This window comes from Strigops habroptila, chromosome 10 (genome assembly GCF_004027225.2).
Source record: "Strigops habroptila isolate Jane chromosome 10, bStrHab1.2.pri, whole genome shotgun sequence".
NCBI classification, from domain to species: Eukaryota; Metazoa; Chordata; class Aves; order Psittaciformes; family Psittacidae; genus Strigops; species Strigops habroptila.
This window is the reverse complement of record NC_046359.1, coordinates 40,681,709-40,706,850: the sequence shown is the minus strand read 5'-3', so window position 1 is coordinate 40,706,850 and position 25,142 is coordinate 40,681,709. Positions and strand designations below refer to the sequence as shown.

At 40.3% G+C, this 25,142-nt stretch overlaps 1 long non-coding RNA gene across 1 annotated transcript; it reads left to right on the top strand.

The window, feature by feature from the left end:
• The first annotated feature begins 770 nt into the window (after nt 1-770).
• Nucleotides 771-24,309, top strand: LOC115613706. Its single transcript, XR_003993474.1, has 3 exons — nt 771-1,067; nt 6,589-6,711; nt 24,227-24,309. It is a non-coding gene; the product is annotated as an uncharacterized LOC115613706 (long non-coding RNA).
• Nucleotides 24,310-25,142: the final 833 nt, after the last annotated feature.

The window sequence follows — 25,142 nt, the reverse complement described above, 5'->3', positions numbered from 1 at the left end:
ACCAAAAAACTTAAGAAAAATAGATCACCATTCTAACTTGATAAGAGAGAAATAAAAGATTCTGACTGTGGTTGAGTCAGATAAAGGTGTTAGTTTAAAAGACTTCTGTAAGCTCCCTGGCTTTGTTCTGCATGACATTTTGAGTAAGAAAATCAGAACACCGGAATTACACGTGTTTATGAAATGGCTAACTGGCAGCTCTGAAAATGCAATTAGAATCATAAAATCATAGAATAGTTAGGGTTGGAAAGGACCTTAAGATCATCTAGAAGTGAGGATTCCTTGCAAGGCAGGTGTTTCTAATGCAAGGATCATTTTTTAATATTATATCATCAGATTATTTCAGTTACCTGAAAGAAAACATAAAATCATTCCTCCTAAAGCTTGAACAACTACAGTTGGGGAGCTCACGAATAATAAAGGAGTGGTTTACTGTAACAAAGTGATCTGCATTGCTCAGTGAGCTAGATGTAGGCAAGCAGATGTAGGCAAGTAGCATACTTTTCAGCATGCATAAGAGAACACCTCCATTCAGACTAGAATATTCTCCATTTAGAAAATGCAAGCTCTTAAATGAGGTGAGTCTGGGGACCAGTGTTGCTGAAAAACATTCATACCTTGTCATAGACAAAAAGCTGTCTGTAATTTCCCACAGCACCAGTGCAGCCAAACCTAGTGTAATATTATTACCTATAAGGAGTGGAAATCTCTGATGTAAGTACAGTGAGTCTTTACTGCAGTTTCCTTTGACAGGTGGATGGCTGCTGCTGGAATTACATATCCTGCTCTAAAACTGCTCTGAACTCCAAAAGCATTTATAAATTGGGAAGAATGCAGAGAAGATCCATAAGAATGATGAAGCCTGGAAAACACTCTTCATGGTGACAGATTTAAGGAGCTGAATGGATTTAATTTCTCAAAAGGATGGCTAAGAAGTAACTTTATTCCAGCTTATAAACAGCTATAGACAAAGCAGAAATGAAACAATACAGTTTGTCAAGCAAAGATTTATGAAGACTGGACAAATTCATCCTGAAAGAAAAGTGTATGATGTTCCTCATAGCAAGGTAAGTTTGTTCTGGAAGACTAATGAGAAGTGGGGTGTAAATAAGTAAGGTTTGGACATACTTCTAACCCCTTCCTCCCCTGCCTCTGTAAACCAGCAATGAATGGAGAAAAGACTTAGGGAAAAAACAGTGTGTAAAACCACAGCAGTTTATTCTCACCGTGTCTATGAAACTCTTGAGACATGTGTCAGTCACCAGGGATCACCTATCAGCTTCTCTGAAATGTTTTTTTTTTCTCAATCTTTGCTGCTATTAGCTGTTGTAATCTCAGATTTTTGGTCAGTGCAATACAGAAGGACACAAGGCCAATTACTCATGATGTACTCATTACTTACTCTTACCTATGGGCCAAATGCTGCAGTCTGCACTGGTACGTTTGTCTGCTGTGGGGATTTGGGGACTGTTCTTTTGGCATTTCATATCAAACAAGACCATTCCTTCAGCAGAAACCAGTGGTAAGTGACGATCAAGTGCTTAAAGAATTCATGGACATCAATGGAGCTGACAGCACTTGATGCAATTAGTTTGTAGACCACATCAAAATGATTCAAACAAAGACAAGAACTGGCATTTGGTTTTACTTATGTAGGGGAAATTAGTCTATTTTTCTTAATCTTTTAGTGAGTATAAGTAAGATATTCAAAAGGTGAGGTTCACAGCTCTGTAACTACCACCCACTCTTAGCCTCTAAGCAGTGACAGCTTCCTGCACAAGCAAATAAAAGCAAACTGACACTTAGAGCATCTCCCATTCTTGCAGCCCATTTCTCATCTAAAGCATGTTTTAGCACATTTCTGATACAAAAGGCCAACTCTCCCTCTCTCCTTCCCTCTTGTCAGTACAGATTACAACAGCAATTTGCACTGTGAGAAGGTGCTCCAACAGAAGAATACATCCACCATCATTGCTTTTGATTTTGATAATTCTAAAAATCACTAAAAAATTGATAAAAGCCTCTTTAGCCAAACCAGAGATTTTAGTCTCTTACCTGAAGCCAAGGGGCAGCAGATGGAGGGATGCTCAATTGACAACTCTGCTTCAGGCCAAGGATCGATCAAGAGATTTTTCTAGAATTCCTATTACTTTGGCAAACAAAATTTCCTGTGGCCAAGTCACTCATTATTTGAACTGGTTCTGTATTTTCTGGTGAAAAGACATTGTTGGTAAGGCCAGAAGTAGAAGTCATAACATCTGTCTGAAGGTCACTGGCAAGAATATACAAGCCTCTAGAGGGATAATGGCACTTCTTTTATATACTGATACTGCATGGAGGTATTCAAGGAGGAAAGGAGTTCTAGAAGTTGGATTACAAGAGAAATGTCAAGATGCATCATCCCTCTTTAAATACTGACTGATTGCTGACATACGCTGCTTTCTCCTTTGGTGGTGGAGTAGGAAAGCAAAATGAAAACAGTCAGTGCATAGTGGTTATGACAAGACTCCTGCTCTCTGCATCCTCCAGTAGCTCCCACTACCTTCTTCCTCCCTTTTTACAAATGCTCCTTTCAACAGCACGGACTCTGAAGTTGATGGGGAGGATGGTTTAGTGATTAAAGCACTGTGGTAGGACTTAGAAAACTACCATTTAATTCCCAGCTCTACAAAAGTGTGATCACAGGTATGGTAATTAATCTCCGGTGTCTTAATTTCCTCCCTGCAAAAGAGGATGATGGTACATATTTACTCTGTTCTTGCTGGCGCATCATTTTGGGCTGGTATCCCCAGAAGATGATCTTTAAACTGTGCAGGGGCTACCCTAAAGGAACTGAGATCCCAAATGGAGCTGCTAGCATAGCACAGGATTCAGAGTGGGAGAAGAAGAATTTATGATCCAGACCAGTTGTTTTATCTTTGATAGCTGAATGACACAGTCATACATTGGATGCAGCTCACTTGTAACAGTGATATACACATTTGTTTTTCACAGACTGCAAAATTTCTTATTGAAAACCATCTCACTCACGCTCCATAAACTTGCAATGATAAAAACCTGATGTTTGCATATACAAACACATTAATTTCCACTGACTGGAATGATGGATGGACCACTCGGTGGATAAGGAATTGGCTGGATGGCCGCACGCAGAGAGTTGCAGTCAATGGCTCAATGTTCAACTGGAGACGGGTAACAAGCAATGTCCCTCAGGGATCGGTGTTGGGACCAATCTTGTTCAACATCTTTGTCAGAGACATGGACAGTGGGATTGAGTGCGCCCTCAGCAAGTTTGCCAACAACACTAAGTTATGAGGTTCGATTGATACGCCGGAGGGAAGGGATGCCATCCAGAGGGACCTTGACATGCTTGAGAGGTGGCCAACGCCAACCTCCTGAAGTTCAACCAAGCCAAGTGCAAGGTCCTGCACCTGGGTCAGGGCAATCCTGGGCATAGCTACAGGTTGGGCAGAGCAGTGATTCAGAGCAGCCCTGTGGAGAAGGACTTGGGGGTGTTGGTTGATGAGAAACTGAACATGAGCCAGCAATGTGCACTCACAGCCCAGAAAGCCAACCGTATCCTGGGCTGCATCAAAAGCAGCGTGACCAGCAGATGGAAGGAGGTGATCCTGCCCCTCTGTTCTGCTCTTGTGAGACCCCACTTGCAGCACTGTGAGCAGTTCTGGTGTCCTCAGCATAAGAAGGACATGGAGCTGTTGGAGCAAGTCCAGAGGAGGCCACCAGGATGATCAGGGGCTGCAGCACCTCCTGCATGAAGACAGGCTGAGAAGATTGGGGCTGTTCAGCCTGGAGAAGAGAAGCTGCGTGGAGACCTCAGAGCAGCTTCCAGTATCTGAAGGGGGCTACAGGGATGCTGGACTCTTCATCAGGGGCTGGAGCGATAGGACAAGGGGTGATGGTTTCAAACTGAAACAGGGGAAGTTCAGGTTAGATCTAGTGAAGAAGTTCTTTACAGTGAGGGTGGTGAGGCACTGGAACAGGTTGCCCAAGGAAGTTATGAATGCTCCATCCCTGGCAGTGTTCAAGGCCAGGTTGGACAGAACCTTGGGCAACACGGTTTAGTGCAAGGTGTCCCTGCCCATGGCAGGGGGTTGGAACTAGATGATCTTAAGGTCCTTTCCAACCCTAACTATTCCATGATTCTATGATAATATATATAATTATACACATATACACATTACTTGTAATTCCTTCTGGGCGAATGTATACACTGTACTCCTAAAAGTGCAAGGGAATTGTGCAGAACATACTCAGATGGTCTGAATAGCTAGTCTTGCCATTGTAAGTAGTTGAGCTTAGCTTGGTAATCCAATCATAGCTCAACAGAGAGGAAAGGAAATGGCTTTGCCTTAAGACCAAGATCATGGAGACCTAACGGTGTGCCCAGAGAGCCGGACTTACTTTAGGTCTTCCTTCAGGAGATTAACTTGGGTAGAGTGAGCCCAAAGCACCTGACTGCTTCCTACCACAGCTTCCCCATGCTGGTGTGCTTATTTTTCTGGACTGCTACTCAATCCTCTGATAATGGAAGCAGGGCGCTTACTGCAGGACTAGGAGACAAACAATACATGAGAGCAGCCCTTGGTGGAGTTGCTCTCATTCCTGGAATGGGAGAGTAAGAAGAGAATTAGGGCAGGCTGCCCTGGACCACCATGCTTCCCTGGAGCGGTGGGCTGAGTCCGTGATGGAGCCAAAGACCTGAACTTTCGCAAGGGATTTTCATAATTAGTGATTCGGGTCATTTATTTTCCTGTATGAAGTGTGGGTTACCTTTATGGATTCCCCTGTTTGGGGCTGGTTTTGATTAATCTTTTGTAAGTGTTAAGTTTTTCCTAGTTTCTTGCCAACTCATCTGGGACAGCTTATATGTACATCAGCCAGTTTCTACTCCTCTTACTAAGCTGATCAGCCTCAGGAGATCTGACTCAAACTTGGGCTCTGTGAATCTGGAGCAGAGCATTATAGTATCATGGAAATAATGGTTGGAAGAGACTTCTAGAGCTGGTCATGGAAACTCTGTCTCATGCTTCCAAGGTCCAAGAATGTAATTCAGCTGTTTATTATTAATTAATTGGTAATCATTAATCCCTAATAACTGAGACATTTGGAGGACTTCCTTGGTGCCACAGGTAAGTTTAAGTCTCAGGCTTAGTGCTGTATAAATAAATAAGGTATCTGATTTAAAACAAAATGATTTTTAATTTTCTCCTTTGAATAGAAACAATTCCTCATAACGGATTTTTTCCCCAAAACTTTCACATTTCCACTGGAACAGAAATTCTTCTTTTTGATTGCTAAGACACTCTGCCGAAACCTGCTCACTGGTGTGTGTTCAGCAGCACTGCTTACGCTCTTTCCATAGTCATTAGACGCTCTTCTAGCAAATGTGGCTTCTGCTGAGAGTAAAAACTGTAAACATCCTCCTAGTCAGACATTTTCCACACTGAGATGGCCAAGGAATCACGACTCTTGAAACACCTCTGCTTAATTTTATTTCCACAGACCCCTTATGATGCTGAACTAGATCTCCCATATTCCTGATCTCTGATGCATCTCCAGCTAATATATCTAGTCTTTAGGCAGGGCACAAATACATGTTTCCATCTTTTGATGAGAGCTGAAAACTGGACCACAATTGTTAGCAGGAGAATGACAGAGATGCAGTCTTATTGCTACCACAAAACCAGCTCCATGTCAGAGAGAAACGACTACTCAGGAGACTTCATGTTAGCTGTTTCTACCTAACTTTGATCAAAGTTTGTGCAATTTCAACAGCATTTTTAATGTTACTCTGACAGTAAAGAGACACAATTAGTGTTCCACCTTGGTATCCAGTGATAAGGTGCACGGGAATTGTTCAAAGCTGCACCAGAGAAATTTAGACTGGATATTAGTAAGCATTTCTTTACTGAGAGGGTGGTCAAACATTGGAACAGGCTTCCCAGAGAGGTAGTTGATGCTCCAAACCTGTCAATGTTTAAGAGGCATTTGGGCAATGCCCTTAATAACACGCTTTAACTTCTGGTCAGCCCCGAATTGGTCAGGCAGTCGGACTGGATGATCATTGTAGGTCCCTTCCAACTAAAATACTCCTATTGTATTGTATGCTATACTATGCTATTAAAATATACTGATGAAAGCTGGCACTTGAGATGCTTTATAAACCATATTTAAAGGTCACTAGATGAAACAAACCCATCTCATTCAATGACACTCTTACCAACTGCAACACTAGTAACTTCATGAACTCTAAACCAGCAAAATGCCCAATGAAGCACCAAATTTAAAACAGTGCCCTTCTAAACCCTAGCACTGAAAATCCAAGATATTCATCAAGACATTCAGGGGAAAGTCCTATAAACTGCACATCTCTCACTTTGTCTATAGAGTTCTTAATCTGAAGTGTAACAGTACAGACAGCTTGGGAAATGGTGCATCTTCAGATTGTCAGAAAAGCCAGTTATATACAGTATTTTATCTGCAGTGCATTTATTCTTAAACAAAGCACCGCACACTGTATCTTCTTCTGTCTTTTCTGAACTAATCTTTTTCTCTTTGTTTTAATAGGTTTGCATACGTCCATGTCACTACCTGAATTTCTCCTTCCAGCCCACCACTGAAACACGTGGTATCCAACCACACATCTGGAAAACAAGGTTATACCTACCTGAGTGCATGGACTGAGGGCAGGTAAGAAATTCTACTGTGTCAGAATGGGTATCTGCCAGAGTTCTGATAAATGTCCAGGTTTTAAAAGCACACCACACTTACTAACCAGTAATAGCAACAGTGGGAGATTGTTGTGAAACATTAAAAGAAGAAAACACTGTAATCTTGCACTAAGCCCAAAATTAGTTTTGCCCTCCTATTATTCTAGTAGGCTGGCAAAACAGCCTTCATTTATGTTATGTCTTTGAATATGCAGATGATAAACAGAAGCCTATTTTTGTAGGCATAAATTCATTTTATACTGCTCAAATGATTTGCACATCAACCCCATTAGCAGCAACTGTACCTTCGCTGTGCTACTGCCCTACTTAATGTTTCAGAAGACATAAGTTCTGATGCACCTTTTCATTGTGACTTCTAAATTTTGAGCTTTATCCTTCAAGGGACAAAACTTCTTTTGCCAAGACATATATTTCTGGAACTAACCTGTCAGAAAAAGGATTTAGCTGTTACAGAGTATCTTCTTTTAGTGAAGATGATAAATATTAAATGACAAAGGTAATCTGCATTTCCCCAGCAGGCTACTGACAAATATGGTTTTGGGTCCTCACTTCCTCTGATGGAGAATCTCATTTTATGGCTTTTGTGTGCACTAGATGTTTTGTACTCAATGTGGGCTTTTAAATTAACAGAGACTCCATACAACAACACAGTCCTGCATAGCTGCGTAAGAGGAATACCTTCCTAAGAAGGCATTATAAGAACACAGATAATGTTTCCCTCTGATACATCATCCAGGAAAACTTGTTACTGCAGCTAACGCAGCTAGCTGAACAAATTCTGTGTCCTCCTTATCTCAAGTAGGTGAGATTCTACTCCTCATGCATTTCTGTGTCAGGACCATCTCTCTGCCAAACTAATATCCTCAGAAAGCTGCCCGTAGCATTTCTTTCTGTTACTACAAGGCTGTTCTCATAAAATGATCAAGCAAAATTATGAATTTTAAAATGATTATATAAAAGACAACTCTGAAAACAAGAACACACTATTGAGCATAAGGAGTTAAAAAATGAAGGGAATTTTGATTGTGATGTGTTATGATCCTGAACTTGTTCTCTTGCTTTTCTCTACCGAACCATAGAATGATTTGGGTTGGGAAGGACCTTAAGATCATCCAGTTCCAACCCCCTGCCATGGGCAGGGAAACCTCACACTAGACCATGTTGCCCAAGGCTCTGTCCAACCTGGCCTTGAACGCTGCCAGGGATGGAGCATTCACCACTTCTTTGGGCAACCTGTGCCAGTGCCTCAGCACCCTCACAGGGAAGAACTGCTTCCTTAGATCTATCCTGAACTTCCCCTGTTTAAGTTTAAAACCATCACCCCTTGTCCTATCACTCCAGTCCCTGATGAAGAGTCCCTCTCCAGCATCCCTGTAGCCCCCTTCAGACACAGGACACTGATGGCTCATGTTCATGCTCATGTTCATGTTCATGAAGATCTCATATGATACATTTTTCTGAATCTTTATGGGCAACAGTTATATTTGCCTCCTTGGCCTGTCTCTTGCCCGAACAACTGCATCTCACCGTTGCCTTTGAGCTATCTTTGCTTCCAATTATACAATACCCTGCTCAAAGCAATAGCCTACTGCAGATCTCTGGTACATGGATCCCACTATGCATGCACTGTGGAAAAACAGAAGCTTTCCTTTTTCCAGCTTTTGGAATTTCATTTTAAGATGGGGTGTTTCTGTGTAGAAAGGGGAAGTGCTCCCTTCTATGTAACTATCCAACGGAGAAGTAACATGTGCCACACAACCTGGTGAAAGAAAAAAACTAAACACATTCCAAAGTGAATGCTCTGTTTCCAGGGAAAGGGATAAATGTATTGCTTTGCATCAATCTTTCTTCCTTTCAAAACAGGAAGGGCAGGAGAGACTGTGCCTACACGTTGGGTACTGCAGACTTCAGCCAAGAGGTGGCGTTGGGGTGCAGTGCAATGTTCTCTTACCAAAACGCCATTTGTTCCTCAAAACCTGTCTTAACTGTAGCATGCTTGATGCCCAGAGACACGCGAAGCATTGAAGGAAATGAAAAACCCAATATGGATCAGCAAGGAATGCAAAGGGCCAGAGGTCTGAGTTTAGACTGGAAAACGAAAGCAATTTATGCCTCCAACAACCATATTGCTTGAAGTATGCGTATCAGAGTCCCACAGTTTGCAAGTTAGCATGCATCTGTGCAAACACGAACCAAGTGCTTGATACAGCTATTAAGTTAGATACTACATTAGCTGTTAGATAGTAGATGCTAGATAATATTGTGTTAACCACAATGATCCATATTTTCAGCATGTATACGCCTCTTCAGAACACCTTTCATCCTAAAAGAGGACAAGTATTTCCAAACTAGACGAACGGAGACAGAGCTATTTTCAAACCAAAATGAAACAAAACTACTCACATTTAACACTGGTATGCAGACTCTTCGGGGCAGATGAACCAACAGCAGCTGTATTAACAAAAAGAAGGTTCAGTCCAATGAAACACTAAGATTACAAATACTAATATCAAAATGGATAGAGATGAAACTGATCATCCTAAGCTGCTGATGGTAATTCCTTGCAGGAATGTGGCACCAGTCTGCATAATATAAGCATTGTTAATAATGTAGATCTTCAAACTACTAAGTCCTATTGTTTCCCTAGTGATGTATACTATTCTTCCTATTTCCCACTATTATCTTTGCCAGTGGTCACCTCTCAAAAGGTAGCACAGCTTAAATGTAGTGAAGTTAGTTGAGTTACCCCAACCACAATTATATCAACTGCAATTAGACCAAATGAGGATTTAAGCTCTTGCCTTTATCTGCATAGAATAAGTGCCTCAGCAGTGCTCCTGTTGGTTCAGTATAAAACTGGGATCTGAATTTTGTGGCTTTTGCCCATCTCTACTAAGGTATGGAAGTAAAAGCCAGTACAGCTACATTTATTAACCTTCATTTTAGTTCTCAATTTAAGGAAAGTTGTACTAATTTTGTATTGGCCTCTACTGCTACCCAGAAAGTTTATATTTCAGGGATGAGTAGTACAGCTGCTATCAGCCAGGGGAAACAGCTAAGTGATGCTGTAAGAGCAAGTTGTCCCTAAGCTCAATGTCATCAGTTCATTATCTTTCTAGCAATACGAGTTATCTAATTATACAATTACACAACATGTTATTTGGTCATTTGGTTTTCATTGTAAAAGGTTAATGCAAATAAGCTTCAAGGAACCAAGCTCTCTCACTCTACTGCTGCAGTCTTCATTAAGTTTTGTGTCCATAGAGGAGGTGATATGGAGGTTAATGGAGATGCATGTCTGATATTGTATATACCTGGATATAACTGAGCTATATGAGTAAATACTATTTTTGACTGCAGAGGGAAAAGCAATCACTTAGAGAAGCTCAATATTCAAGTTTCATTTGAAGGACACTAACTCCTTTTCCATCAAAGACACTTTTGTGATCACTGCCAAATGTCACAGTAAATTTGAGTTTGTACAAGCACTCTAAACAAAGTTTCAGACATGCAGGGCTATCTACCGTCTGGGGTGAGGCCAAACAGGTTATATTTTGAAAAGCTGCTGTATTTCAAAAGGATTGGAGAATATTTAAGAGGACACTGGAGAAGGCCTTTAGACAACCCTGACCAGATTTGTCAGAGGAATGGAATCCTATCATCTCTAAGGATGTACTGAACATACAAGGATGCCAGAGTGGGATTCTTCATTAGGGACTGCAGCGACAGGACAAGGGGTGACGGGTTTAAACTGAAACAGGGGAAGTTCAGGTTAGATCTAAGGAAGAAGTTCTTTACTGTGAGGGTGCTGAGGCGCTGGCACAGGGTGCCCAGAGAAGTGGTAAATGCTTCATCCCTGGCAGTGTTCAAGGCCAGGTTGGACAGAGCCTTGGGTGACATGGTCTAGTGCGAGGTGTCCCCGCCCATGGCAGGGGGGCTGGAACGGGATGATCTTACGCTCCTTTCCAACCCAAACTATTCTATGATTCTACCTGGCAAGTCAGCACTTCAGAACTGGTCTGTATGGAAGAGAACTTTGATATGGATGATCAGGGGGCTGGAGCACCTCCCGTGTGAAGACAGGCTGAGAAAGTTGGGGCTGTTCAGCCTGGAGAAGAGAAGCTGCGTGGAGACCTCAGAGCAGCTTCCAGTGTCTGAAGGGGGCTACAAGGATGCCAGAGAGGAACTCTTCATCAGGGACTGTAGCAATAGGACAAGGGGTGATGGGCTTAAACTTAAACAGGGGAAGTTCAGGATAGATAAAAGGAAGAAGTTCTTCCCTGTGGGGGTGCTGAGGTGCTGGAATGGATTGCCCAAAGAAGTGATAAATGCTCCATCCCTGGCAGTGTTCAAGGCCAGGTAGGACAGAGCCTTGGATGACATGGTCTAGTGTGAGATGTCTCTGCCCATGGCAGGGGTTTGGAACTAGATGATCTTAAGGTCCTTTTCAACCCCAACTATTGTACGATTCTACGATTCTACGATTCTATGATTCTATGATATCCTTGCAATGCTGCATTTATTTAAATGCATGCAAACACTTAGCTTTACAAGAAATACCTGTAGGAATGATGAAGCACTATAAGAAGTAAAATACGTGTTTTAAGATTAAAGGTTTCTGGTCTAGTATGCTACAAATCTGACTTTTGAGAACTATAACTTCACGTGGTGAAACACCTAAGAATTAGATATTTTAGCCACTGGAAATTTAGGTTAGCACCTACTATGAGAAACTCTTTCCAGCTTGACTGAATTCTGCTACAGACAAGCAGGACGGACATTTGAAATGAAGAAAATTGAAAGCTGCTTGGGAGCAAAGCACTTGGCTCCTTTTATGCCAAGAATATCTCCTTTGCATTTTCTTCTGAGCTTTAAGAATGTAATAGACAAAAACTGCAAAAAGTCTTTGGTTTCTTCTTTTTATTTTTTGATCTTCACTCTCACATTTAGGCTTCACCAGTTGAGAATAAAAGAAATTTCAATTATATACAGCAGTCTCTGCTGCTCTTAGTCCTGTTGCTTCTGTGTATGTATGAGCCATGCAGTAGGATGTGAATTCTACAGTCCTTAGAGTTCACTGTTTCAGTGGCATTAGCCATGCAAAAGCAAAAGTCACTTAAGTATGACTTAAGTCATTTAAGTATGAAAGTATAACAGCAGCAATTCATCCTCCAGCTCCCAGTATGAGTGGAAAGGTCATGAGCAGCACAGTGCAGGTCATGAAACTGAAATAGCGGTTCTGATACCATGATAAAAAGATGCGCTAGATTTGAACTAGGTAGCTTAAATTAAAGCACTTGGCACTGCAAACTGACAAAGGGATTGGTGTCCCAGCAAAAAATGCAGTAGCAGTCTCATATGCTGTTCAACAGCTATGTGTTGTTATAGAGCTCATTGCATGGTATCAGTGTATTGTTTGGTTAGAAAGCCCTGGGAGCCCAAGGACTGGACGTCTTGCAATAACCTAACTAAGGCTATAACCATTCAACTCCAGTTGTTTTCATCTGCCTCTGAAGCACCAGGAAGTTTACACAGCTCCAGACAACTGATGGAGGACATTTCTTTATTACAAATTCTCTTTCTAGCAGTTTACAGTTATTTACAGGAAGGAGAGTATTTGAAGAGCTCGCTCAGACATAACTGCTTGCTAATGGAAATTCCTTCTCTGTTATTTAGGAATGAAACTGTAACTTTCTAAATGTCAAAAGCTATAACCTCACTATTACTCCTCACTGGTTTCTCCCAATTAAACAAATACCTGCTCTAGTTCTCATTTTACCTTTCCTTTTAGTCAACTACTATATACATCTAAACAGAAACCATTATTAAAATAACTTAGGGGAATTAAATAATATTTCCCTTGCTAACATGAATGTATCCTATTGTGAAACAGTTTGTAGACTTTATGCCTCTCAACAGTTACAGTCTCAATCCCTGTGTCCTACATAATATCCTACATAACTCTTCTTTTAGGGCACACCATGTTTTAAACCCTCCTACACCCTTTAAGTTAGCGACAGGGAGAGGAAGGAAAGAAAGGGGAAGAAATTCAGCAGCCAGCCAAAACTAAGGGCAACCAACACACCCTTGGCTATGATTTCATCTTTCAGCTATGTAGATGTTGTCGTCATTAAAGACTGTACATACATTTGGCAGACATCAGCTTCTTGTAATGAGCAGCCATGTGATCTTGAATGATGTACTGGTTGGACAGGAAGGCCCGGGAGAAAAAGCTGCAAGAAGGAAATCCCTCAGTTCATTCAACTGGGCGAGTAATGTGTCATGCAACAATGGCTCTGAAAACATTTGAATATTTATCCCTTCTTGCCTGAAATAAAAACAAGTCAATATTCATTTATTTATTTCAAAAAGTAATATGAAACGTAACATGAAAAAGTGGCAAATTATTCTCATTTTGCATGTTCTTGGACACCTGAGAATTATGGCTTGCAATAAGTAATGCGTGAGCCTTGGATATTATAGAACTCTGGAGAACAATAGAGGATCTCGCTGTTTAATATCTGATATAATAAAAAGCATTTACATTTTGAAAGATTTAATACTAGAGAGTAGGACCAAGTAGTGTAAAAAGCTGCATATTAATATCTTGGTAATATCAGGCCTAACTGTAGCAATCTGTAGTGAAGGAAATGGACTGGATACACATGAAGATAGAAGTAGGGCCGAAAAGGAGCCAGAACATGGAACAGAAGTGTCTTACACACAGACTGACCATGACACTTGTCTGAATCTCTAACCCACAAGACTTTTCAGATTAGGAAGAACTTATCTCTGTATCTGACATCAGTTCATTATCCTAGGAAAAAAAGTCAAGAAGCAGATAAGCATTTACTAATTTTGTACTTTAAACTGGCAGCATGGCCAAGATAGATCACTGTCTTTCAACCTGTTTCTGAACATACATATTATTTCTGAACTCCTTCTGTAATCATCAGGCAGGATTTGTAGATGGAAAGTTGCTAGCAAATAATATTAAAAAATAGACAAAATACTGGAGATCAGAAATCTAACGTGCCTTTGGCCTTCCATCCACAGACACAGAATAGCCCTTACACTGAGATAATCAGCCCATCCACCCTATTAAGATTTGGCTTTCTGACACAATGAAGTAAATTATTGTTTCATCATTCATGTCCCCAATGTACAATTTCAGTTAAAGACTTAGTTTCAAAGTTTGTATTATATTTTGAAAGGAGAAATTGGGTTGAGAGTCTGGGAATCAATCCTTCTAACCTCTCTTTGGCTTCTTACTTGCTGTGCTGCTTTTTCTAATCTAAATCTCTTGCCTAGCAAGTGAGACAGTGCTACAAACTGGTTTTCACCGCTAAGGAGTTTGACTACGTTCAATTTATTGTCTCATCTTTTGAACAAGCACCATAAATAAGAGCAGGGCAGAACACCTAATGCCATATTTGTTGCTTCATCTAGTCTTATTTACTAACGTGCTCCTGCAAGTGACTAAAAGCCTGCCCAAAGGGCACGGCATGAAGACCTGCTTTCAGCAACCTATCCAGGAGCAGCATCACATCCTGACATGACCAGCTGCAGAAAGGTGGTGTTACTTCAGCTCCATCCATTCTGATTTTCATCGAACACATAAGCACATCCAGAGTGCTTACACCATGACACAAATAGGTACAAAAGTAGTGACTCTATGTTTGCTATAACGCAACGGAGAACTTGGTGCTAAATTATGACCAAACTCCACTTATTTCTTGTCTCAATGAAATTTAACATGAGTAGTACAGGTACCACTATGGAATCCAATACTTGAAGCAGACAAACATAAAGCTCATGACATTTCGAATCATGAGCTTTCGTTATGTCTCCAATTCCAATCAGGGAAACCACTCAATAGGTGTCAGTACCATACTAAAGAAATCAAATAGTTAAAATCGGTACTATTCTGTTTCAAAGCTTTTATGTGCTTGAGATTAGTAGTTACTCGCTCACTTCCAAAACTTTGAAAACTTAATTTTTTCATGAATTTTGCCAATTCTGCTGCAACCTGCTGCTGGCAAAAGCGACCGGAACAAGCTTTCCAGTAATACCCAGCACCATCCCTAGCTGATAGAAAGGGGGAAACGCTACTGAATTCAAGGAATGGCAATGCCTGAAATCACAGCAGCTAGAGGCTCTTCTCACTAAGGCAAAGAAAACAGTATTTTGGGAGATGCCCCAAATCTTTCCCTGATTGGCACTGTCAGCCTGATTTCAATATATGCAGTGAAGAAGACAGCATGACAGAAGAACAATGTGATAATCCAAACAGTATCCGAGGATTAAAAAGGGATGGAAAATCCATTTATAAAAAGAACATTCTTCTCCAAATGAACTACCAGCCCAAATTTGAAATGCTGAAGATATATATGGCACTAGTAGTTTAATCTAATTTTTGATCTTAAAATCTAACTCTATCCTGTGTCCAGAAAATCACTAACATTGTGCAATAAACTGCATTGTGGTTATTCCTATGTAAGGAAAAAACCCCACAGATTATATTCTTTGCCAAAGACTTTCTGTTGAACCTTGGCAACTCATTTTGTCTTTCTGTGTATTTTGTCTCTCTGAAAAGAGGACATGAAAAAACACATCCATATTCCAAGACGAAGTTTTAAGGGTAAAAACAATAAAGTGAGGAGATTTAGGGGTGGGCTTCCCCCACCCCTAGAGAGGGTGATCTTATTTGACCTCTCTGGAGAGTTAACATTTTTTAGCAGATTTATTCTTTTGTTTTCTTTTACATCTTTGAATAACTTCAAATTGAGAGAAAAGGTAAATAGAAGAAGAAATCTTCCAGGAATTTTTGGTACCCTATTATGAGGCTCCCTTGATGGGGCAAACATATGTTAGGTCAGATTAAACCAGCCTTTTTTCTTGCTTTTGAAAGTCTTTCTAAACTTTGAGTAATACTGTACTTTCAAGACATTTATATCTATGCTCCACCCCTGGCAGTATTCAAGGCCAGGGTGGACAGAGCCTTGGGCGACATGGTCTAGTGTGAGGTGCCCCTGCCCATGGCAGGGGGTTGGAACTGGATGATCTTAAGGTCCTTTCCAACCCAAACCTTTCCATGATTCCATATATGAGCAAAGATCTCCAGGAAACACAGAACTAAGAACGAGCAAGAAAGAACAGCGACAACTCTCTCAACTCTGACTCTTACATTTCGTATTTTGTAATAACTTTCCTAGTAATTTATTATAGTCCTGAATGTGTAGTTGTACAATGACTAATTTACCTCGTTTCCATTGATTGAATTGCAAGAGATTACTTCTGCAAATCATGTTTGGAGAATATATCATGTCCAGAGGTATAATGTCATATCATAAATCCAGTCATAGCAGTATTAAACTTTGACTGATACACAATGACAGTGATAAAACATGTCTTTTCCATGGAGCTGGAAAACAACAATATGCTTTTGAAAACCACAAGAAGCTACTTTGCTCCTCATCAGATTGCTCACTCAAAGCCACTACTTTTTGGCTTTTAGAGGGGCAAAAGCTTGTTCTCAAGAACATGTCAATTATTTCAGCCTTTAAAAGACTAGTATAACTGCAGAGCTGCTATACCACAAATAGTTTATACCATTGCTAACTGCTAATTCCTACAAGTGGAAATTTCACAACATGGGGACAATGCTACATCTACATTTAATCAACAAATATAAATTCTTTAGTGATACTTAAGCCTCACAAGCTTGGAAATATCAAATTCTTACCTACCCTTCACATTACCAGCGAGTGGGAACCACGTCTACAACATCCTTGGCTTTCCCTTTTGTAAACGGATAGAAGTATCTATCTAGCATTGCAAGGAAAGAGCTATCTCATACCATAAGCAGTAGTTCACAGTTATGGTCCTCCACCTGTATCTGTGTACTTCCTCATCTTATATTTAGAGCCAAAATTTGAAGAAGAGAGAGACCACCTCTTTGCTCTGTGTTTGTCTCATGCTTAACAAGGTAGAACATTTGCCCATGGCTATGGCCACAGGGCTTGCTTCAATGCAGATTAATATAATAACCAATGAGACAATCTCTCAGCAGAGTGGCCCAGTCAATGTCTGAAAAAACATTGGGCAGATCCTCCTCCTTTGGTTCAGTTGCATAGTTACCTCAAGCTGCTCCCCTTCTGGGTAAGTATTTCAGCCTATTTTCAGCTACTTCATGAAGCACTAGCAGGCATTGAGCTTTGGCTTCTCCTTTGATCATCTAACAGTGGTGTCTCTGCTTCTGCTCCCTTCAGAAAATACATATATATCACTTTATACAGGAAGCCAGTATGACAGATTGCTGAGGTGGGAACACATTAGGTGTCCTTCTCTCAGCCCTTTGCGGTTCCTTTGGAAAGGTGGGAAGAGAAGGATGGTAGGATAACACCCTGTGGGCCCTGAAATGCAGCACTCTCTGTGTGCAGAGACTGAAATGCCCCCGACTGCAGCTGGGTTTTGTCAAGGGAGGGACAAAGGACAAACGGGACAAAAATGGAGAGTGATGGTGCTGTCTTTGCCAGCATTTAATTAAGGACTGAAACTATATGGATTGGGAGAAGGTAGAGTGGAACTGCATTTCCAAGAAGGGAAGCCTCAGGCAAAACAGCTTTCCGGTATTCTTTTTATAGATGCTTTGCAAAGATCCTGATAAGGAAAACTGCTTGCCTGAATTAAGAAGGTGATTTTTGTAGTAGCAGATATTAGAAGCACTTATCTACTTTATATTGTTAAAATCATAAAATATGTATTTTTAATAATCTCGTAATATTCAAGCAATTATTCCAAAACTGGAGCACACAGGTATCTCTAAGGTAATAATTTGAATACTTACGGCTACTTTTGAGAATCGTGTGTCCTCTGAAAGGTCCCATCATGGAGTATGTAGGCACCACGGCTATCTGGAACCTTTGGTAAGGAAGTAAAATGTATTAGTTACATATTATGGAAGCATTAAAAACTATGATTACCCTTCTGCAGGTGCAATGGGGATGACAGAAAAGTCATCTACCTCCTGGCCAGAATGCTACACTACAACTGATACAGGCACGAAAAGGCTGGTACTTTTGAGTTTACTTTCCCAACCATATTACTTCTGTTTGTTGTAATTCCTACCAATTAGTGGGACAATTTTGACCAGATACTCTGAGAAAAAAATCCCTGTTACAACAGCATCTATGGGGCAGTTTTCTGCAGGCCACAAAAATGAGCCATGGCATTGTGCAAACGTCACGTATTTTGCAATCTGAAAGATCATCTCTGCTAAACATAAATCTTCAAGGCAAAAGGAGGAGGAGCTGAAATAGGAGCTGAAACTCTACGAAATAGGATAGACTAACATCAAAAAGCCATACCTAGAAAAGCCAGGCCCAGCACAGCAAAGTAAGCAAACAAGCCCCCTCTCATTCTAAATTAAGCGCAAGTTTCAAGAACACAAATTCCAAATACATGTAATTCCACCCATTTTATGAAGATGTATCCCAGTGCTGACAGCTGAATCCATCTCAGATGGATTACAGGGTAAATTTTACTGTATGCCTTAATAGCTGCCAGGTCTCCATTTCAAAAGCCACTTAGGTTCACAGCAGTCAGAGAGACACAGATTCACGGAAATCCAGATTTCAGTCCCTACCTGTTCAGTGGTATGGTGTTCAACACAATCATGTTCCTAACTCCCACTAAAATCAGGGAGAAGCTGGTATTTGCAATATTGCAGATTAATTTGCAAGTTTGATCATGTAAAACTAAGCATCAGTTGTCATTTTTAACTTGCTTTTAACTTACTGAAATGATTTGTCCGTATGCAAAAGTTCCAGCAATAATTTGAACTATTATTTAAATAGACTTTCTCCAATTGAAAAACTTATTTTGGTTCACCTTAAATCTATTCTTGGTTAATGTGAAGCAAGCCAGTCATCAGTGCAATGTAAATACATACATAACCTCCAACAGATAAACTTTATCACTTTAAACCCACACCTAAATGCCATTGCTTCTTCAGCAGATAAGCCAACTGGCATACAGGAGCCTAAAGCTCAGCAGCTTTATACTCCAAAGAGTTATCTACCAGCAGAAGTTCCTTAATTGTGAACTGAAATGCCTGATTAGATTTGTGAGTTACAAAGGAAACATCTCCTTAGAGATGATCCTGAATGTCAAAGGACACGCCAAGCGCCATCAGAACTAGAAAAATCAATGCAATTCTTTCCTTGGTTTCAAAGCAACAATGTAATTTGGGGGAAGCACCAGGAGTATCTGACTCTCAAACAATGAAACATTTACTTCTGTTTTCATACACAGATTTCCAGATAATTTTTGGCTTCAAAGGCATTGCTGCAGCTTTGCAAACCTTGTGCTTATACAGCTATAACCAAAACCTAAGGGGGGAGACTTCAGAGATTGATTACAGGGTTTGGATCTTGCTTTCGTGACACCTGACAGAGAGACTGTTTTTCAGAGAGTGCACTTTCAGCCAGGCCTAAAATTCAGGCCTCACCACAGGTAGTGTAGGTTTTGGTGAAATCACCCGTTCCCAGTGTTCTTAAAGGTAAAAAAGGACCCAGATAGCAGAGAGTATTATAACTGTGTTCTGAGAAAACAAAAGCACAAGCAGTGCTTTTTTGGATCAGGTTCTGCCACCTTAGACCACAGGCTTAAAGCAAACACACTATGAAATAAATGGGAGCTTTTCCTCTGTGCCCATATTTCTAATTGTCATGGGTCCTTAAGTCAATAAAATCATCAAAAGGTCATCTTTTTTGTCTTTTGAAAACATGCTTCTATAGTAACAACAGGATATGGACAAAGGAAGTCACTGCTCCCAAATCCAAGGTAACAGATCAAAACATTTAATTATTTAATTATTTATTTATTTAAATACATTCCTTAAGCATTTTTACTCGTTTTGAAAATCAGTGGAACTTAGTCATAGCTTCATATATATTGGCTAAAGACTTAAAAGCAAATTAACTTAGCTACATCTCACTGTATATTACTAATAATAATTTTGATTCTTTAGTTTCTTTTGAAGTAAAAATTAACTCTAACTAAATCCTTACTTTTGGCTTATTCTTTTTCTGTCAGTCATCTGTGGAAGGCATCACAGATAGGATATTATACTGAAATGAGCTCTTAATCATGTGCAACTTTAGAACAGAGAGTAATTCCTTATCTTGTGTCCAATCCTACCATTTTAGCTCAACAACTACTCCACTATGATTTGAAGTGGAAAAACATGAGTGGGAAACTGCTCTGGGTGAGGGCAGATAAAAATGGAACAAGCATGTATCAAAAATTGTACTTTTTTGACCCAAATACATTTAATTTAATATGTGCATGCTATGTGTAACACGTGACGCAGGCACTAAAGAGTTGTTATGATTGAAAACAGTCACAATAATGGCAGATATTTAAGTAACTAGTGCTTTATATGTGTATTTACAGCAGTTCACTTATGTGCTAATGCTGGTGTTGTTCAAACTCTCATGGTGACTTACTGAAGTCTCAATCAACCAGGCTCTGTACAAATAGTCACTCATTAGGGTAACCAGTGAGTTTCCAATGTTCACCTTCATCTAAATATCTAATACGTGGAATTTCCTTTCTCATGAGAGGAAGCACTGCATAGTGTCCATAGCTGCAGCCATTTTTGACTTACGGAGCCCTAAAAGGTTCTAGAAACAGTGTGTTTCACCATAGAAAGCCATTCAAAAAGAGAATTATTTTGGCAAGAGGCATTTTGAAAACCAGTGAGATGACAGCAGAAAACCTATTGTGTTCGAGTTAAGATGATTTATTGTGGTCCAGTACCACACAGAGAGCCAGAGCATATCCAAGGTGATGCCACTAGCAATATGCTCCAGTTAACTTCAAGGTCAGGCCTTGAATGATGAGCACCCTTTTCCAGAGCGAAGTGTCTGATATTGAAACAAGTGAACTGCCTGATGGAGTTTCTGAATCTGAAGGTTACAATATCTTAAAGGCAGTAATTCAGCAATGTTCCTTACCACAAGCTTAAATCACGTTGGCTTTGTAAAGCCATACTTTAGTACTATTGCTAAAATAATTCAGCAGCTATGCAGATGCTATTATTTTTGCCTTTTCTTAGAATGAAAACTAGTATATAACCTTTGAAGGAATGGTGTTAATTTTTGTGAAGCTTTTCTTTGGAGCCATAGCAAACGGAGAGAGAGAGCAGAGCTTCTGCCTCATCTCTGCTTACACTCAGGTACAGTAACAGAAGCTGCCGTGTTTTGGGATCATTTCAGAAAGGAGGAATTTCCTAAAGCTGTCGTAATTTATGCCCACCTCTGTTGAACCTCTGTAAGACACAGTAGGGAATCTGTACCGCATAATCACTAGTTACCTATCCAACTATAAGTTCAGCTCTGATCTTTGCAGTCATTAAGCGAGGGAATGAGTCCCAGATGTAGTAAAAGCTTATTTCTATTTAATGATGTGCTTTGTTGTCAACAAGTCTCTTCAGTTTCTTGTATTTTCCACATTTCTATAATAGATGAATCTGTCTTGCTGTGGCAGTTATTTTATTTGTGCCAAACTGCCTTAATTTCACTTATATGATTATAACAAAACAATTTGATCACTTAGTGTTATATTCTGCTCTTTTACATCACTGCAGTTATTCTAACAGGAGATCCAGGCTGTAAATTATATGGAAGAAAAATCAGATCTTTCTTACAGCAGATAGATACTAAAATGCTATTGGGTTTTCTATTAACCACAGCACACCTAAAAAGGTGACAGTAAAAGTGCTGAATGGAAGTTACAGGAAAGAGAGATGCTTTTTTTACATTTTACCTAATAATAATGCACAGCTACAACATGACATTGTAAATTGCATTCACAGAAGACACAAGACAGACTCTTTCTGGATATTTTGAATTATGTACAATGAGAGAGATTAAAACATACAGCTAAGTGTTGCTGCGGTGAGAAGATCGCTCTCCAAAAACAAGGGTTTGATTCTGTAGCTTTGTACTTGCCTCCAGCAAGCTGCTGAGCATCAGCTCCCACACTGAGCATCAGCTCCCACATTTTCAGGGCTTTGTGTGCTGCAAGATTTGGCTCGCAGTACAAAAACCAGTGACAAGTGCAATTAGTGAGAAGGTTTCAACATCAGTCTAGTCTCCTGTTATTCACTATGATAGAATATTCTGTTTCGCATATTCATACTTAAGGACTTCTCACTGCATACTATAGTGAGTTAAAAATTAGCCATATGTTAGGCCATTCCCATTTATGGGAACATGGAAAGTTTAGCATGGTTCTGAAACAGAAACAGATCTGATCATCTTCTCAGGGGTTTTCTACGGAGTAGGTTTGGGTTGAAAGCAGTGGACCTTCATTCACAGCAACACAGAACTACAGTCTCTGAGATACGTATACGGCATTTAACATTCAGAACTGATTATTAGATATGCATTATTTGTCAGCATCCCCAAATCCATATGAATTTCCTAGTGGGCTGGAATCACTCTGGGTCCATCTTTTAATACGTGTAGTATAGAAGCCTGCATCCCTCATCAAGCATCAGATATGGAAGCAGAATTCTCAAACTTAATCCAGAATGTTAAAACAAACCCAACTTGACAATTATTTGTGCAACATTTTTTGTCAGTTAAATAGTTCTCAAACAAAGAACAAGGTTTCACTGAACTTCAGGAATGAAACCTGCAAGGAATCCTTTCAGCTCACCTGACGGGCTGTGGGAGACCCAGGACTCCAAAGCAGTCCCACATATGGCCTCCCCTCTATTGGGGACTGAGGCCACTCCAACACCCAACGTTTCCAGGCTTTGTGGAAGTACCAGGGCCATCCTCTCTCTCTCGTGGACCCAAAAGCTACACATCACGTTTGGCTTTCCAGTTGAGCAGTTGGAAACCTTTGAGAACTGAGCTTATGCTCAGGCCCCTGAGTCTTGGAAGCCCTGGGAGACCCTTCTCCAACTCACTCTGGTATGAATAGCTAACAAATGTGAAAGCCTGGGGATTTGGGCATCTGGAGACAAAGCCTCCAGATTCAATGCATTTAAAAGAATGAATTTCAAGGCACAAGCACAGGGGTTCTAATAAGTCATCATTTATTTTCCTTTGTGTGGAATGGGAGTTCTGCCACTTGACTGCCTCTGCTAAAGCCTACCGTACTTGTACTGGGTGAACACTCTGATATTTGTACTTTATGGTATTTAATTATCTGGTATCTAAACTGCATGATGAACTATTCAGAGCTGGAGGCAAATTAAGCAACTGTTACAGTTGTAAAAGCAATACCTTAGAGACCTCCTAAGAAGATATGTGTAAACCCGTACCCAGGCTGTCCTCCCACTGATCAGCAGGATCCAATTTTAGCAGCGTGCTTGTCAGCTGCAAGGCCCCTCAATGGAGCAAAGACACTCCTTTTCAAATGCTTTTGCTGTCACTGGGTGGTATCCACTCATAGCTACAGAGAAAACATGGAGAAGCAAGGAGACAGATGAAAGGAAGAAAGATCAAGGCAGTCCTTCATTGAATCCCTTTGATGTAAAAGGGAGATGTTATAGTTTGGGGATCTACAGGCAGAAAAATAAGAACAGAAAACAAATAATAAGAAAACCATGAAAGCATGTGGGAAAATGATAACTCTGCTCTTTATTCTCTATCTCTTTTCATTAACAGAACATGGTTTAACCAACAATATATTTTTGGAGGTTGTCTTTCTTTTTATAAGAGCTCAGACTTTTCACTCACTTCTGCATGTCATTTTTGGGTAGCTGCATACAGATCAATTATTTGTTCTCATCCAGGACAGATTCCTAATTTCCAGGTAACACTTTCAAGATACTTACATAAATAGAAAGAGCACTATAATTGTATCCACACTTATACCCCAAATAAACAGCTGTGGGTTGCTCCTGTACTGATTAGCCTATACTCTTGCCCTGCAGGATAAAGAATCACTCTTATTGGGCTTTGCACAGGCAAGAGCTCATCTGCAATTTGTTATCCTTTACACAGTATCCAAATAGGAGAACTTCTTAACAGCAAGGAGTATATTCATTAATATATAAACCCTAGTTGATGAAGAACAAATTACTTGATTGCCTGAGAAAGTAACTGAATCACCTCTCAAGTACACAGCCATGCTGTGGTAGCTCATGGATTTCGGTGGGCAACACAGTCAAGTAGTTATTTCAGTAAAGGCAGGAGCCCTTTTTTTGGGTTTCTAAAATAAGCACATGCTGTAAGTGAAGCACTTTAGACTGCATTTATCAACAAGAAAAATGGCCCCATCCCGGGCAGGTAAAAGCAAGATATAAATAAATTTATGCTGTCTCTGCTGATGGATATGAACCTGTTTGCTGGCAAATTACTTCAGTTATTTTAGACTCCTCTGAAAACTCAAGTCCTAAAATTACTTCTATCCCCCTGCCCCTTCTAAAATCCTATTTCTCTTGTTCTCAGCAGGGAGAAGACTGACTTTAGCAGGATGGGTGCAATACAGTCTCTCCCTTCTCCCAGTGCCCTAGAATCACCTTGGACATGGTCTATACCTCGGAAGTATCCCTTTCTCTACTGCCTGGGAGGATTGTGGCAGCATCTGGCCAAGGATGTACAGCTTACTCCACCAGCAAGCTCCGCTCTCCCCCAGGGCAAGCAAATGCTTTCTCTCTATTGCCTGTGAAAGGGTTGAGTGTTGTGGCAGTGGAAATTTCCTAGAGCTTCAAATTGCCATGAAAGGTTCTGCTGCCCTGACTGTGCAGCAGTGTTCTATCTACCAGACTGGAAACAACTTCAGGAATATCTTTATAGCTAGTGCGTAACTTAGAGCATCAAAGACCATGACGCATACCTTTTACCCTTCCAATCTGTCTTGTCTAGTTAAACCAGAGGTTAAAAGTTTCTCAGGACAATAGCTGTCCTTTGCTCTACGCAGACATGTGCCTCACAAAATAAGTCTTGATCTGTCACATTTAAACACTACCACACCACAACCGCCAAGTCACGAGAAATAACCTAAGTACAAATAAGCACTGAAACATGAGATGTTAGAAAACTCTGAGGTTTATGTGTCCACCACACTGGTTAGCTAAAGATTGAAGCCCATCTTTCCCCAAAGGGCTGAGAAAGGAAAAATTGAGGATGGAGAGTGTGAGGGGGAAGTGCTGTGTTCTTGTCCTATTCTTCTACTTTCCCAGGCATCTACTTATGGTGAGTACTGGAGATGTATTTGGCTAGATAACTTCTAGTCAGATGCAGGGCAGCACTGGTAAAGTGTTTTGCATTTTACAGCCTTCTTTACTTACAAATTGTATATGATATTATATATAATGTAAGTTATAAACCCTTTTCAGACTCAGTTTCTTCTCACAGTGTAACT